Raw genomic sequence first — 15,349 nt, 5'->3', positions numbered from 1 at the left:
TTGCTTCATAATGCTGGAGATTTTGAGATTGAAAACTTGCTTATTAAGTGACACTTCTTCTCTAATATAAAAAGCTGGTAAAGTCTAGAATTATCTGGTCATGATGTCTCTGCAGTTACTAAAAACAATCCTAGTTGAGATACACAAGTGGATTTAAATTTTCTTATGTAACTCCCCTCTTGAAGTCAAAACTAGAATTATATTCAATGGTAGGATCCAAAACTGAAAACAGAAATAAAACTACCAGAAAATGTATTAATTAGTGTCATTCTGTTAAGTTACACACACACAAATTGAGAGTACTGTCCTCCTTGGAAATTATGGTGTCTCCTTTTTGCATATTTATGTAATTTAAATATGCTATTGATGTTTTATAATTTTATAAACTATAATTTATAAATTATTATTTATAATTTTATAAATTATGTTAATGCTACATATTATCTTAGACAATTATTTTGTTTGAGTATTAGAAAGTCATAACTTGATTTTTTTTCTCTTTAAAGTTATTTGGAAATATTTGCAAATTTGGAACTGAAATGAACAGCAGTGTGTAATTACAGAAACCCAACCTTTTTCTGAGTCTTTCTTTGTGGTATCACTTTACCCTGACAACATATACTGGGGGAGTTACCTTTATCAGGCTTTTTTAGGCAACAACAACAAAGCCTTGGTATGTTAATTAATTTTTTCCAGTATTACTAAAAACATTAGCAACAGAGTCAGGACTCAAGTTTAACGTCCAGCTGTTGCTTTTCTAGTCAGAAAATTGCTCAGAACCACTTCTCACCATGAAGTAATATTGGTGTGTCATTTAATATGGTGATAATGACTAAGTCAGAAATGTTCCTTGCTTACACCTCTTTGTTTTGATTAAATGATTCTTGAATGGGTAAGGTAATTTTTTTTCCTTTTAAAAACAATATTTTAATTCTATAATCTGCTAAATATCATTAAATTATATTTTGATACATAGTTATAAACAGTGAACTAGAACAGGAAGTTTTTCTGTATAGAGTTAAATGGAACTTGGCAGACAACGTCTGATGATAAATATGGAAATTACTATTATATACTGAGAGAATAGAGCTAACTCAGGATCAGGCACACTGAGGTAGTTCTCAATTAACTTTTTTTATGAGGATGATGTGCTGGGATTTTTATAGAAACTGAAAGATTTCATGACACAGTAAATGAAAAATCTTATGGGATTCTCTTCTAGTCATCATTTGGCTGCTGTAGAGAAAGATGCCATTTTATTTCTTTGATTTGTGAGGAAACTCTCTGTTCTCTAGTTTTACAAGGCATCGTTAACATTGTTTGTCACTTATTGTTCAACAACAATGTGCAAGGCTAGGCATGAGCAGTCAAAGCACTAAAGTGAGGGAATAAAAAGAGTAAGCAGGTGTCTGCACTGGCAGTGTCGCTCCTTCCAAGGCTGAGCTATTCAGAGTGTCTAGTGTTGTGAGTCAGAGGACCACTTCCTCCTCGAAAACTTTGATAATATTGCTATTGTCAACCCCCATGGGCTTTACTGTACCCACCCAGTAGCTTCTTTGCAGCCTTCAACAATCTGTGTCTTCTTTCTACCTGGAGCGTGCCAGTGTCTGTAGAGTGTTGCTCCCAGTCCTCTTCTGTTACAATTCTCCATTTCCTGATCACAACTCCTAATATTTTGACTTGTAGCCCAAACTTGCTCCACTGAGTTCCCACACCTATAAGCCAGCATTTCTATCTGTACATCATCCTTCTTCCTAATTATTGACAGTTTCTCCCCTTCACCCACATCCACTAGACCAACAGGTCCCATCAATTTCTTCTGAAAACACACTCGTGTTTGCCAGATCCTTCATCCCCATTACCACTAACATACTGCAGCCCTTCATTTCTGTCCTAGATCATTACAAAGGTCTCCTTACAGGTAAAATTACCTCCAGTTTCACCTCAAACCATCCTGCAAACTGCTGCCAGAATGACTGTCCTCAAAATACAAGTAAGAGCAGGTGACTGGCATACTTAAAACATTTTCCTTCATTGCTTACAGAGTGGAGCCCAGTCTCTGTCACCAAACATAATACGCCCTCCATGATAAGCCCTTGCCTTCCACTCTGTTTCTTCTTTCTCTATTGATTCCTCCAACTATTCATAGTTTCCTGAATGAGCCATTATCTTTTTCATGCCTTCCATACCTTCATACACACACACACACAGACACACACATCCTTCTAAATGGAATTCCTTCTCTCTCTTCATAGAGAGCGTCTCTGTTTGCCAAGAACTTGTGTAAACATAACCCCCTCTTTGAAGCTTTCCCTCACCCCTCCTTCCCTGCAGCAGGTGGTTCATTGCTAAATGTATTGTGCTACCAGTTTTGCCTAAACCAAACATAACTCCTATTATTGCACTTACAAGACTGTATTTCTATTATTTTTCGCACGTCCATCTTCTGCAGAAAAGCATGCGTTCATTCAGAGCAGGAACCCTGATGTATTTGCCAGCAGCAATTGGTCGCAGAACCCTCCACAAAACCTACCAAGTAAGCTGAGCAGTGTGAATGGAAGGAAAATGTGGAGGTAAACTGCACTAAATATAGAATGCTTATTAATTTCTGAAATTGTGTTAAAAGAGAGAGAAAAGGCTTAAAAGTAAATACCCAGCAGAAGTCACACACTGAAATCCAGTCACAATAAAAAAAAAAAATTCAGTCTGTCAAGTTTTCATATGTAGTATCAGATGTTCTCCTATGTAACAATTAAAGTCAGAAAGTTTTCAGAAAACATGATTAGAAAAAAAAGCAAATGAAAATAATTAACATTCCAAACAAATGTAGAGGCAGAAGATACTTAAAATTATTTGCTACTGTATAAAAACTTAGATACTGGGAAAATAATAATGCAGAACAATGTGAAACATAAAATAAGCAGTAGGAAAAGAAGAAACAAAATTATAAATAACAGTAGTAATGCTAGTAATTGCTACCATTAACTCATTAGTACCTGCCAGGTATTATGCTAGAACTCTTTGGGTCTTATTTCATTCTATTCTCACAACAATCTTAAATACATGATTTTACAGATGAAGAACCTGGGTCTAAACAGAAACAGACTCACAGACGTAGTAAACAAACTTACAGTTACCAGAGGGAAAGCGGGTGGGAAGGGATAAATTGGGAGTTTGAGATTCGCAGATGCTAACTACTATATATAAAATAGAGAAACAACAAGTTTCTTCTGTACAGCACAGGGAACTATATTCAATATTTTGTAGTAACCTGTAATGAAAAAGAACATGGAAACGAATATATGCATGAGTATGTATGACTGAAACATTATGCTGTACACCAGAAATTGACACATTGTAAACCAACTAAACTTCAATTAAAAAAAAAAAAAAGAACTTGTGTCCTAGAGGAGTTAATTAAATTACCAAAGGCACAGCCTAGTAAGTGACAGAGCCAGGTCTTAAAATCTGACTTGGAAACCCAAGGTTTTCTCTATTACATTGAAACAGAAATAATTCTTTAACCATGTTTGACCATGTTTCTCTCATCCCTTTGTGAGGAAAAATTAAACACCAAAACCAAACTCCATTTTAGTTGTAGTAGTTGGGTGAGATTCAGTTTTGTGCTCACACTCTGGAGATTATGAGAATAACAGCTGGGAACGGTGTTTTCCCTGAAGGAATTAAACATTCTCCACGTCAATCATCCATCCACTAAGTAAAGCCCACTTCTGTAACTGGAACTGGACAGTCAGGGACAGCTGGAGATATGAGAAGAGAGGTGTCCTGTCTCTTGGGCTAGAAAGCAGTAGATCCCTGTCTCTCAATAAAGGAGACCGGAAATGCTTTTGGTGGAAATTGATGAGCTGCCCCGGCACATAGATTCAGTCAAGGTGTTCGCCCCATCAGAGAAGGGAGACAAGAAAAGGATTTGTGCAGAAGCTGTGCTTAATTCTCAGAGTTGCAAAGGCAGAGAGCAGAAGGCAGCTGTGCTGGGCAAAGCAGATACCTCACGAGGGTCGGTGGCAACAGGAGCAGCCCCGTGGATACAAAATAGAGAAGCTGGGGTTAAACAAATGAATAAATGGTGTGTCCCAGCAGCAGCAGCTGCCAAACGGACCATGCCATACAAATGCTTGTCATTATGGTGAACGTGACTTGATCGTTAAAAGTAAATATGGTCTTATTTTCAGTCCTGGGCCTTTGAGGCTTAGACATCTAAATCACGTTACTCGTTTCAATTCCCTGCTTTAAGATCTTCAGTGCCTCCATACTGACTTCAAAAAGAAGCTCGAATTCCTTAGCATGGCACAAGCAGGGCCATTCCTGAACAGCCCGATTCGTATGTCCTCCTCCACCAGCCTCTGTCACCACACACGGGCCCTCAAGTTCAAATGCACTAAACTATGAGCGTTTCTCCAAATGCGCTGTTCTCTTTTGCATTTGGACATATGATCTGTCTGTGTATAATTCACTCACCCAAACTCTCTACCTGGTTTTGCCTCTGAAATTTATTCTTTGGGGCTCAGCTCAAGAGTCATCTTTTCTAAGAAGACTTTCAGAACTAGAATTCACCTTGGGTACCCTCTACTCCCCCTGAAAGCCCCATGGAGAATTCTACTTTAGACCTTCCTCACTCTTAGACCTTTCTCGCTCTGCATGGTTATGTTTACTGACCTGCTTCCTTTGTACACCACCTGTACACATGCTCCTGGAGTGCCTGGTCTCTGGTAGGACACAATGATATTTGCTGAGTGAATGGATGGCCAGTAATCCTCTTGGTCATGCATGTCACTGCTCTAGTCCTAGGAGATTTGCATGTGCTTTTTCTTCTGTGAAAGTCAGGTAGGCTGGAGGCTGGTTCTTCCTTTAATTTGCAAATAAGCCTGACCAAAATTGAAATTAGTGAGGGCGGAAAAGGATTTAAAATGAAAAATTTAACAGTATTTTTTCCTTAGTTAATACATTTATTACTGATTTTTTTCACATATTATGTTAATTAAATTGATGATTCTTGGAACATGTCCAAATATGTAAAATATATATTATTTATTGCTTTTAGCATAGCTGCTAAAGGAGCTATATCGTTTTTTTTTAATGTGCTCACTAAGCAGATTTTTCTCAGTATGAACACCTTTTCGGTTCTCTTTTTTCACTGAAAAAAAAAAAAAAAGATACACTTTCCCCTTAACCAAGATGCAAGATTTGAAATGAATGAGTGTACTTTAGGAAACAAAGATTTGATTAATTCTCCCAATTCAGGGGGGACGGGTATAGCTCAGTGGTAGAGTGCATGCCTAGCATGCACAAGGTCCTGGGTTCAATCCCCAGTACCTCCATTAAAAATAAATAAATAAATAAAAAACTAATTACCTGCTCCCTACCAAAAAAACTAAAAAAAAAAAAAAAAAAAATACACACAAAAATTTCTCCCAATGCATACCACCTATGACTTCATACCTCTTTGTAAATAAGTCTTTCACCATCATGTCATTTCTGGCACTATTATCTTAGTCCTGGAGTAGAAGAATATATTGATCTGAACCTTGACCTAATAATCAAATTTCATTGAACTTTTAAATGAACTTGAATTACAACAATCTGTAGTAGAGATCAATACTTGCTTTTAAATTTAATATGTTTTTGTGGAATAGACTGTTTTTGCTAGAAGTTTCTGTCCCAGATTTTACGACCTTTCCATTTTAAATGATCAAAAGATCACCCAGTAGCCTCTCTGTCTCACTGTGTTCTGATTCTGTTTTGTTGCATAAAAATAAATATGGATCATGACTCACCAATGATGCTGACACCCTTGCACACCCCTTCCTTCTAATTGTGAAACAGATGTTCTACATTTTTTTTTTTTTTGTAATTATATTAACACCCTTCTAACAGCTTTTCTCTCTACCACTTATCGAATATTCTTGTTCTGGGCAGTTTTGCCCCAAATATGTATCTGAAAAAAAAATATTTAAACTATTATTCTTTTTCAACACTCACCTGAATCACTGTTAACAGGCTCTGTAACACCATGAGCCTCTGCATCAAGATTTCATGTGCAAGGGCTGTTTTAATTTTTTTCTTTTTAGTTGTAAAATATTTAATATGTTCAAAAAGGCATAGAGATGATAAACACCTGAGAACATACTCAGCTTCATGAACCATCAGGGAAATATAAGTCCAAACACAATGAGGTACCACTTCACACTCAGTTGCATGGCTATATTCAAAAAGACTGAAAATAACAAGTGTTGGTGAGGACGTGAAGAAATCAGAACACTTACACGTTACTCCTGGGAATGTAAAGTGATGCAGCTGCTTTGGAAAACAGTTTGGCAGGTCCTTGAAATGGTGCACACGGAGTTAACATATGACCTAGTTTTTCCACTGCTAGGTAATGTGAACATATGTCCACAAAAGAATTTGTGCACAAATGTTCACAGCAGCATTATTCATAATGGCCAAAAAGTGGAAACAATCCAAATGTCCACCAACTGATGAATGGATAAACAAAATATGATATACCCAAACAGCAGACTGTTATTTGACCATAAAAAGAAGTGAAGTACTGATAAATGCTACCACATGGACGAACTTTGAAAACATTACGTCGAGTGAAAGAAGCTAATCACAAAAGATCACACATTGTATAATTCCATTTATGTGAAACATCCAGAATAGCCAAATCTACAGAGACAGAAAAAAAGATGAGTGCTTGCCTAGGGCTGGGGAGGGTGTGGAGAAAATGGGGAGTGCCTTGCTACCAGGTACATAGTTTCTTTCTGGAATGATGAAAATGTTCTAAAAATTGCTTATGTAATAATTGCACAACACTGTGAATATACTAAAAACCACTAAATTGCTTGATTTAGATTGGTGAATGTATATGGTATGTGAATTATATTTCAGTGAAACTGTTAGAAAATATATAGAATGAAAAAACCCTACGTATCACATAGAGCATATGTAGCAAACACCCATTAATGTATCTCTGAGATTTTAATATATGTTGTTCTGCTATTTTTACATCAATTTTTTTAAGAAACAAAAGGTGACAAAATAAGTTGAAATCCTCGGTCTTCACATATCCTACTTTGCCTAGAAATAACCACTATCATAAAGTTGGTGAGCATCATTCCCATTCACATTTTGATCCTCTTACAACTTACATGTCCATAAACAAAATATAAATCTGTTTTGAATGGTTTTGATATTTTACATAAATGGTATTATAAAAAATAGCTTACAAAGCTTGCTTTTTTCTCTTAGCTTGATGTTTAAAATTTTTAAATGTGTCCAGCAAACATACACAGGCCTACTTCATCCACTTAAATTCTGTATAGTACCCTCACTGTGTTAAAATGGCACAATTAATTCACCTATTGTTCTAGTGATGGAAATTCAAGTTGTTTCCAAACAGTGACTGCTACAAAAAACAAACAAACAAACAAAAAAAACAAAACACCGGGAAAAACATTCTCTGAACATACCTCTAAGGGCATGTTCACCAATGTTTATCTAGAGGTATACACTTGAAGTTGCAACTTTCTGGGTTAGAGGCTAGGACAGTTTAAATAAAATAAAAGCTAATTTTCAAAGTGTTTGTACCAACTTACGTCCTCGCTGAAGTGGTTGAAGATACTGTTTCCTCCCACCATCACTCGGTGTTGTCAATCACTTCAAATTTTCCAGTATGATGGTGATAAAAAAAAAAATCATTGTATTTTAATTTTATTCTCTTGAATTCAGGTGTGCTTGAGCATCTTTGATTTATTGTCTTTTGGGTCTTGGTTCTGTAATTTTCACTCTATCCATTGCTTACCTCCCTATTGGGTTGTTCATCTTGTTCTTACTGGTTTGCAGGAACTCTTCATGTATTCTGGATTGTAATCCTCTATTAGTATATGTATATTTCAAAAATCTTTCCCAATTTTGGTTTGCAATATAAGTCTTTAAATAATGTCTCTGTCAGATGCAGATTTTTAATTTTTTTTTAACTTTAACAATTTATTTTCCTATGGCTGATGCTTTTAGTAACAAGGACAAATTCTGCCATTTTTTCTAAACATTTTAAATTTCACTTGTCTTATACGGATCTTAATCTACCTGAAATTTTTTTCCCCATAACAGAGGCACTGGAAACCAAACCCAGGACCTTGTGCACACCAAGCAAGTGCTCTCCTACTGAGCTATGTCCTCCACCCACCTCAAATTTATTTTTTTTGTACTGTGCAAAGTAGAGAAATACTTTCCTCCTTTTCCTTAAATGGCCACTTATCTCAGAACCCTTTCCGCAGCTGATTAATAACTGTTATACATCAAGTTCCCTGTATAGATTTGTCTCTGTTACTGGATTATTGATTCTTTCCCCTGGTCTATTTGTCTTTCTTGTGTTAATACAATACTGTTTTAATTACTATACCATATAAGTCTTTTATCTTGCTATTTTTTTTTTTTTTTGGTACCTTGGGTCAGCAATGCTTTGACCAACTACAGAATAAACTTGTGAAGCAAAATACTTGAGGAAATAAATTTCTCAAAATGATAAGATGTTGGCATTGATTTTGGAATGTTATTTGGAATAATTCACGGTGGTACCTGTTAGTGATATGTGAAACTATCTGAAAATGTTTTGAATCAAGGCCAATTGCTGTGATTTTTTGCCTTACAAAGGAAATTGCCTCTGGACTCTGAATTTTGTATCAACTGTGTAGATGGATTTTCTTCCAAAGTTGTATAGAATTTTGTTAAACATTGGTGCTATCAGAAATCCTTGTTTTCAGTTTTTTATAATAGAAAACTATGTGTATATGGAAAAAATATTTGGTATGCAAAAGAACTAAATTCTGAAATAGTAAGACACATTAATCATAATATGGTTTCTATGGTGCATAAAAAATCCACATACATTTAAAATGTTTACTGTAAAAATTATTTTGGGGGGACTTAGCAAATTTTAATTTATGATTGAAGGAGAGCTAAGGCAATATCAAATCTCTGCAATCACATACTTGTAAACTTTCAATGTCTTTCCATTGAATACTTTACAAAGGCAGACAAGGACATTTTTCACTTGAGCCTATTAGCTTTTATACTCTCATTTCTTTTTTTTATTGAAGTATAGTCAGTTAACTATGTTGTGTCAGTTTCTGGTGTACAGCATAAAGTTTCAGTCGAATACATATATTTATTTTAATATTCTTTCTCATTATAGGTTACTATAAGATATTGAATATAGTTCCCTGTGCTGTACAGTATAAACTTGTTTATTTTATATATAGTAGTTAGTGTCTGCAAATCTCGATCTCCTAGTTTATCCCTTAAAAATTATTGAACATACTGAAAATATACAAATAGAAAAATTAAGAACATGGAAAAGATCTTACTATAGTAGTAATTAGAACTAGTCAAACAGCAACTTTTCTGACACTGAGTTCTCAACACTTGCCTGTTGGGAAATTCCGTCTGAATATAGCATCATTAATTTAAACTCAGCATTTCTCAAGGTGGTTTACCCATATATCACTTTCCCCTCTTAGCATTCTCATTTCTGTTATTGGTATTCACTGTCTTTACAGTTTCCCAGGTTCAAGACTTTGGAATTATCCTTGATTTGTTTTACCTTCCTGTAATCTATCTATGGTAGGCGGAATAACAACACCTCCCTCCCCCACCTGCCAAAGACATCCACGTCCTCACCCCTGGAAACTGTGCATATGCTATGTTACCTGGCAAGGGGCAATTAGGGTTGGAAATGGAATTAAGGTTGCTAATCAGCTGTCCATAAAATAAGGCGATTATCCCGGTTTGTATGGGTGGGCGCAGTGTAACCACAGGGGTCCTTCCAGTGTTGAGGATGGAGATAGGAGAGTCAGCGTTAGAGTGATGCAGTTTCAGAGAGACTCAACAGGCCATTTCTGGCTTTGAGGATGGAAAGGAGCTACGAGCCAAGAAAGGCAGGCAACGTCTGGAAGCTGGAAAAGATAAGGAAACAGATCCTCCCCTGGAGCCTCCAGAAGGAATGCAGCCCTGCCAACACCTTGATTTTAGTCCACTGGAACCCACTTCAGACTTCTGACCTTCCAGAATGGTAAGATACTACATTTCTGTTGTTCGGGACCAGCAAGCCTGTGGTAACTTGTTAGAGCAGCGATGGGAAACCAACACACTCCAATCACCAGTTACGTCTTCGTCGGTTCTTACTTTACACTTCCTCCCAAGGGACTCTCACCTCAACTTCAAACGCAGTGTCTAGTTCAGGCCTTCATTTGTTAGCTGTGGATGTTGCAATAGATTCCTAACCACGAGACGGCAGAAATAGTTCTAAATTGTGAGTAAGGATACCTGGGTTCTAGGTCTGTTTCTGCAATTGATTAGCTTGTGACCTGAAGAAACCTCTGTGCCAAACTTCCTTGCCATCTACTTAACACACACACACACACACACAAACACACACACACACACACACACTCACACAGTATCAGAAAAGGACTAAGTTGAATAAGATGATAATTACATTTATTTCTAGCTCTCGAAAGGGCCAGTGTATAGTCTACCTCTTACCTCCTCACTACTTCAATCCCTCCTGTACATCAGTCCAGAATTCTTCTTAAAACCTACTTGGTATATTTATTTTTTTCAATTGAGTTATAGTCTGTTTACGATGTTGTGTCAATTTCTGGTGTACAGCACAATTTTTCAGTCATACATGAATGTACATATATTCATTTTCAATTCAATTTATTTTATTATTTGGGGAGGGGAGGGAAGTTAGGTTTGTTTGTTTGTTTTTAGATGGGGGGACTGGGGATTGAACCCAGGACCTCATGCATTCTAGGCATGTGCTTTACCACTGACCTATACTCTCCCCCTTAAAACCTACTTGGTATAAATTACATACATATGTGCAAACTTGCATTGATTTTTTCATTGCTTACAGGGTAAATTAGTCCTAATTTAAAATCTTTCACAATCTGCTCACACTCCATCTCTCTCCAAAAATTCTTTCTTTCCCAGAGTACCCTCTCCTACCTATTTCAGCAAAATGGGTCTAATCATTCATTCCTCAAACATGGCACACTCAGGCTCATCCTCTTTCCTACAGTAGCCATCCCACGTACTTCTAGTTATGTGAGTCCCACTGTTTCTGTAAGAGTTCAGCATCTATCATCCTCCACAGGCACTGCCACAATTGCTCCCCCTCCACAATTACTACTTACACTGTGTTTCTCAAATTAAATTATAATAGGAACTTAACAGATGATCTAAATTTTCCAAGTCAACACAGGATTGAGGATGATGAAGGGATGAGAGAAGAGGGATAAAGAAAAAGAGAAACTAGTTCAAAGGGTTGGGAAAGCTTTGCCTTTTAAGTCTCTGGAAAGAGTGAGGAAACAAATGTAGTCACAACTGATCTGGTACCCACTTGCTTTAATAGTTCTTCCTTTAGGGGTATGTCTTGTCTCCTGAGGTATAAGTCCTTACTGACAAGGTCATTTCTCATGTTTCTTTCTATCCCTATCATTTAGAAAAAGTTTTATATCTTACCAAGAAAAGTTACTTATTTGTTTGCTCAGTATGTAATACCTAAGTAGTAATGACATGAACATATCAAATCCGGTTTTACTTCCACCGTTCATGAGGGACACAAAATACTCAAAGAGGACTGAATCAATGAGTTCATCCATCAAGTATTTATGAAAAGCCTACTTGAGCTCAGTATATGTTAGCCAAATAATCCCCAAGGCTGGAATACGTAGGCTCTCACTTAATCTCCCTCATTTCTTGGTCTCCGGAGCCCACCTTCCGAGCAGCACTTTTTGTTCTGTGCCAAACATGACTCATAGTTCTCTGATCCCTCTCGAATTTGTCTGGATTCTGGGAGGGAGTTCTCCAACCAGTGGTCCAAAGCCTGCTTCACTGCAAGCGGACAGTCACATGAATCCAAAAGGTGGCTCATTTATACCCCACCACCACCACCACCAGAAAAGAGCAATTTCTTAAGAAACTGGGCATCTGTGGAAAGTAGTATAAAAAATTAATTTCCATCCTGCAACTTGATGAAACATTTTTAGATTTACTTGATTTAGTTAACTCATAATAGCACTTATCCAGATTCTTTGCCTGAAACTGTGTCCAAACCATCTACTCAGCCAATATGTGCAATTCTGACTCCAGCATCGTCGCCATGGGGGCTTTATGATTTTGCCATTCTATTCTGAAAGCAGGATTTCTCCCCGATCGATTTACACCCTCATACTCCGTGATGCTAACAGCTGAGTTGTCACGATGGAGGTGAGCTCTTGGCTCAGGTCTCAGGTAACGATTTTAACCCAAAGTGAACCTGAGTACTTGGTCTGAAATCTCAGACACCATGTCAACACAGATCCATCACTGGGAATCTAGGGTGATAATATTTAAGAATTGCTACATATGGCTAACATTTGTTTCTGCTGGTTGTTCTTTCTCTATCATGTACTCTCTTTCAGTTTTCTCTTTCCTTTTCTCCCCCCACACTGAAATGTATTTCCGCAGACATGCTGTGCCAACTGTCAGTAGCACAAAATGCCTCCTTCTTTGGCTTGTCAGTGACATAAATTTCCTCTAGCATATCCTGACAAGGGCATCGTATTTGAGATGTCATTTCTTCCTCTCATTTAGTCACAGATTTTAAGTTTCTTTTAAATATTCTGTCTCTTTCTCATACAAGTTTCTTTGCCTATACAACATTTTTTTCTTTCCCACACAGAACATATATTTCTATATGACATAATAAAATGGGTAAGGAAATGACTGCTTCAGCTTTCTACAACCACAATATCTTGGATCTAATAGACTATGAATTAGTTATCACAGTCATATGTATGTATGTAGACATACATATACTTGCTTGACGTGCATAACCACCTTCAAACCATGAGTCGTGTAAGACATACTAAGTCACAGGTATAAATTAACTAATGCTGATTTAAACATACGATACAGGTCTACCCACATAGCTACGATTGCTCACACTTCTATTTGGTCCAGTCTTCCTCCCTCTCTTCTCCTTTTTAACCATGTTCATCACCACCAGGAGTATGAGGTAGTGATGGGTAACCTGGCTATTGTGCCCAACATTATCTGGAACAGTGTTCAGATGAAGTGCTTTGTCAGAATGGAAACCACTGGACTTCAGAGGACAGTGCAAACATTTCTTCATGTTTATGTTATACCATCTCATTTGAAGATACAGAATAAAACTTATATGGGCGTCTTTGAGTCACCCTTTCTTCTAAGAATCCACACTCCTTTTCTTTTCTTTTCTATCCATCAGCACCATTGCTCCACCCCATGACACCCTGGCTCTGTCATGAAACAGCAGAGGGGAATTCATGGCTCCGTACAGTCCTTCATGGAAGTGGGCTTGGGTGTTTCGGATTCTTCAGAGCAGAGCGACTTTAAAGCAAACAAATATTTCTCTTTCTGACACTGGTCATACTCAATGCAAAATTTCAGAGTACAATCATGCTATGAAGAACCAGAGTTGAGGATAGAAGAAATAAAGGGATAAAGAAGACAGACAGCTCTCTTCTACCACAAATATGTAACAGCTAGCTGTACGTAGCAGACACAGAGGCCCAGAGTCTTGAGGCCCAGCTCAGGGTGACCCAGGCTAAATAATGGCCTGGACAAAACTCTGACTGGCCTGAGTCTCAGGCCTCAATGGGACACTTGCTTTAGGCTGGAGAGGTACCCTGAACAGATAGTGAGGCTTTGAGGAAATTGCCTGGAAATGTCTTGAGGAACTCAGTCCAGGCTTTATGACAGTAGGATGACTCCGAGGATACAGGCAAAATTTGACTCATGCATGAGACTTAACAAGGAGGATGCAAATAGCAATGAACATGGAACAACGGTGAGTATAAAAACTAAAATGGGGAAAAGACCAGTGCAAGCTTCAAGGTAATGTTGACAGAAGTTCAGAAGGAATAAAACAGCCTAGGATGAAATCCCTTAAACCAGTAAGAAGTCTAATAATAGAATATAAGCTCTGTAAGGGCAAGGATCTAGGGATTTGTTGGGAGAGGCAATCTGCCAATGGGCCCTATGAGCCCCTGCATAGACTTACAAAGTATGCCAAGAATACAAGGTCTTCACTGGTCCTTACCTGGGCCATTTTTCAGGGTTATATTTGTAGCAAGCACAGTGTTCCTCTCCTGCAATGCAACCCAGTGCATATGGAGGCAGCCATGTGGGCTCGTCTGTGTCATCCTGTGGAAATTGGGGGTTGCGAGAAACTGGCACAAGCAAACATGAAGCTCACACTGCCTGCTGTGAAATGAGTAATAAAACCCTTTGCCTCTGACCCCGGAGCCTCGTGTCTCCTGCCAGCATCCATGGCACAGTAACAGGCTAGTTTATTAGCTTGAAAGTAGAATAAAATTCCAGACCCTTCCTCAGCTCTAGTCCCAGCACCTAGAATAATAACCCAGCAAAGAGGTGCCATTTGATTTGTTAAGTGGTCCCTTACTTAATGAATATCTGAATTTGCTTTATCTTACTAGTAACCTCCATGTGTGAGCACTAAATTAGTCAATATATGTTTGTAAAATCACATGGCATATTATTTATTCATGAAAAGATCACACAAGATGTGTACTGCTCAAATTCAAATAAAATGGAGTTAGTGAGATTTCTACTAAGAAATGCTGCTAATAACTTCTGAATGTTTTTCAAATGTTAATCAGTTACCATAGGTATTTGAGAAAAAGCACTAAAATCTCACTTATATAGTATATATTTTAAATTCATGTGTTTAATTTTTTTAAATGCATTTTACAAAGATAGTGAATACCTATTAATAAAGAAATGAAAAAAACCTCTCACTGTTAATTGTACACAGACTAAAAATCCAGATCAAGAAGCCTTGGGAAAATAGAGGGGGAGAGTATAGCTCAGTGGTAGAGCACGTGCTTAGCATATATGAGGTCCTGGGTTCAATCCCCAGTGCCTCTATTAAAAAAAAAAAAGTAAATAAATCAGTAAACCCAATTATCTACCCCTCTCCCCCAAAAAAAAGTGTTAAAAAAAAGAAGCCTTGGGAAAATAAACAACATAATTTTCCACTTCACCCTGTGCAGGACACTGGTCTCAGAGCCTCTGAAGCTACTGACATTAACCTCTCACTTCTAACTATAATTGATTTATCAATAAAATAAATAACTACTGATTAATGGTAACTTTCAACAGAATCTTCATCCAGTTATATACTAAAAAAAAAAAACAGTTTAAACTTAAACTGTCATTTGCAAGCACATGTGGTGTACTAGTCTCTGTGCTGTATGCCTTCACTTAACACCGTGCTGCA

The sequence above is a fragment of the Camelus ferus genome, chromosome 34 (genome assembly GCF_009834535.1).
Source record: "Camelus ferus isolate YT-003-E chromosome 34, BCGSAC_Cfer_1.0, whole genome shotgun sequence".
NCBI lineage: Eukaryota > Metazoa > Chordata > Mammalia > Artiodactyla > Camelidae > Camelus > Camelus ferus.
The sequence above is the reverse complement of the archived record's forward strand: the minus strand, read 5'-3'. Positions refer to the sequence as shown.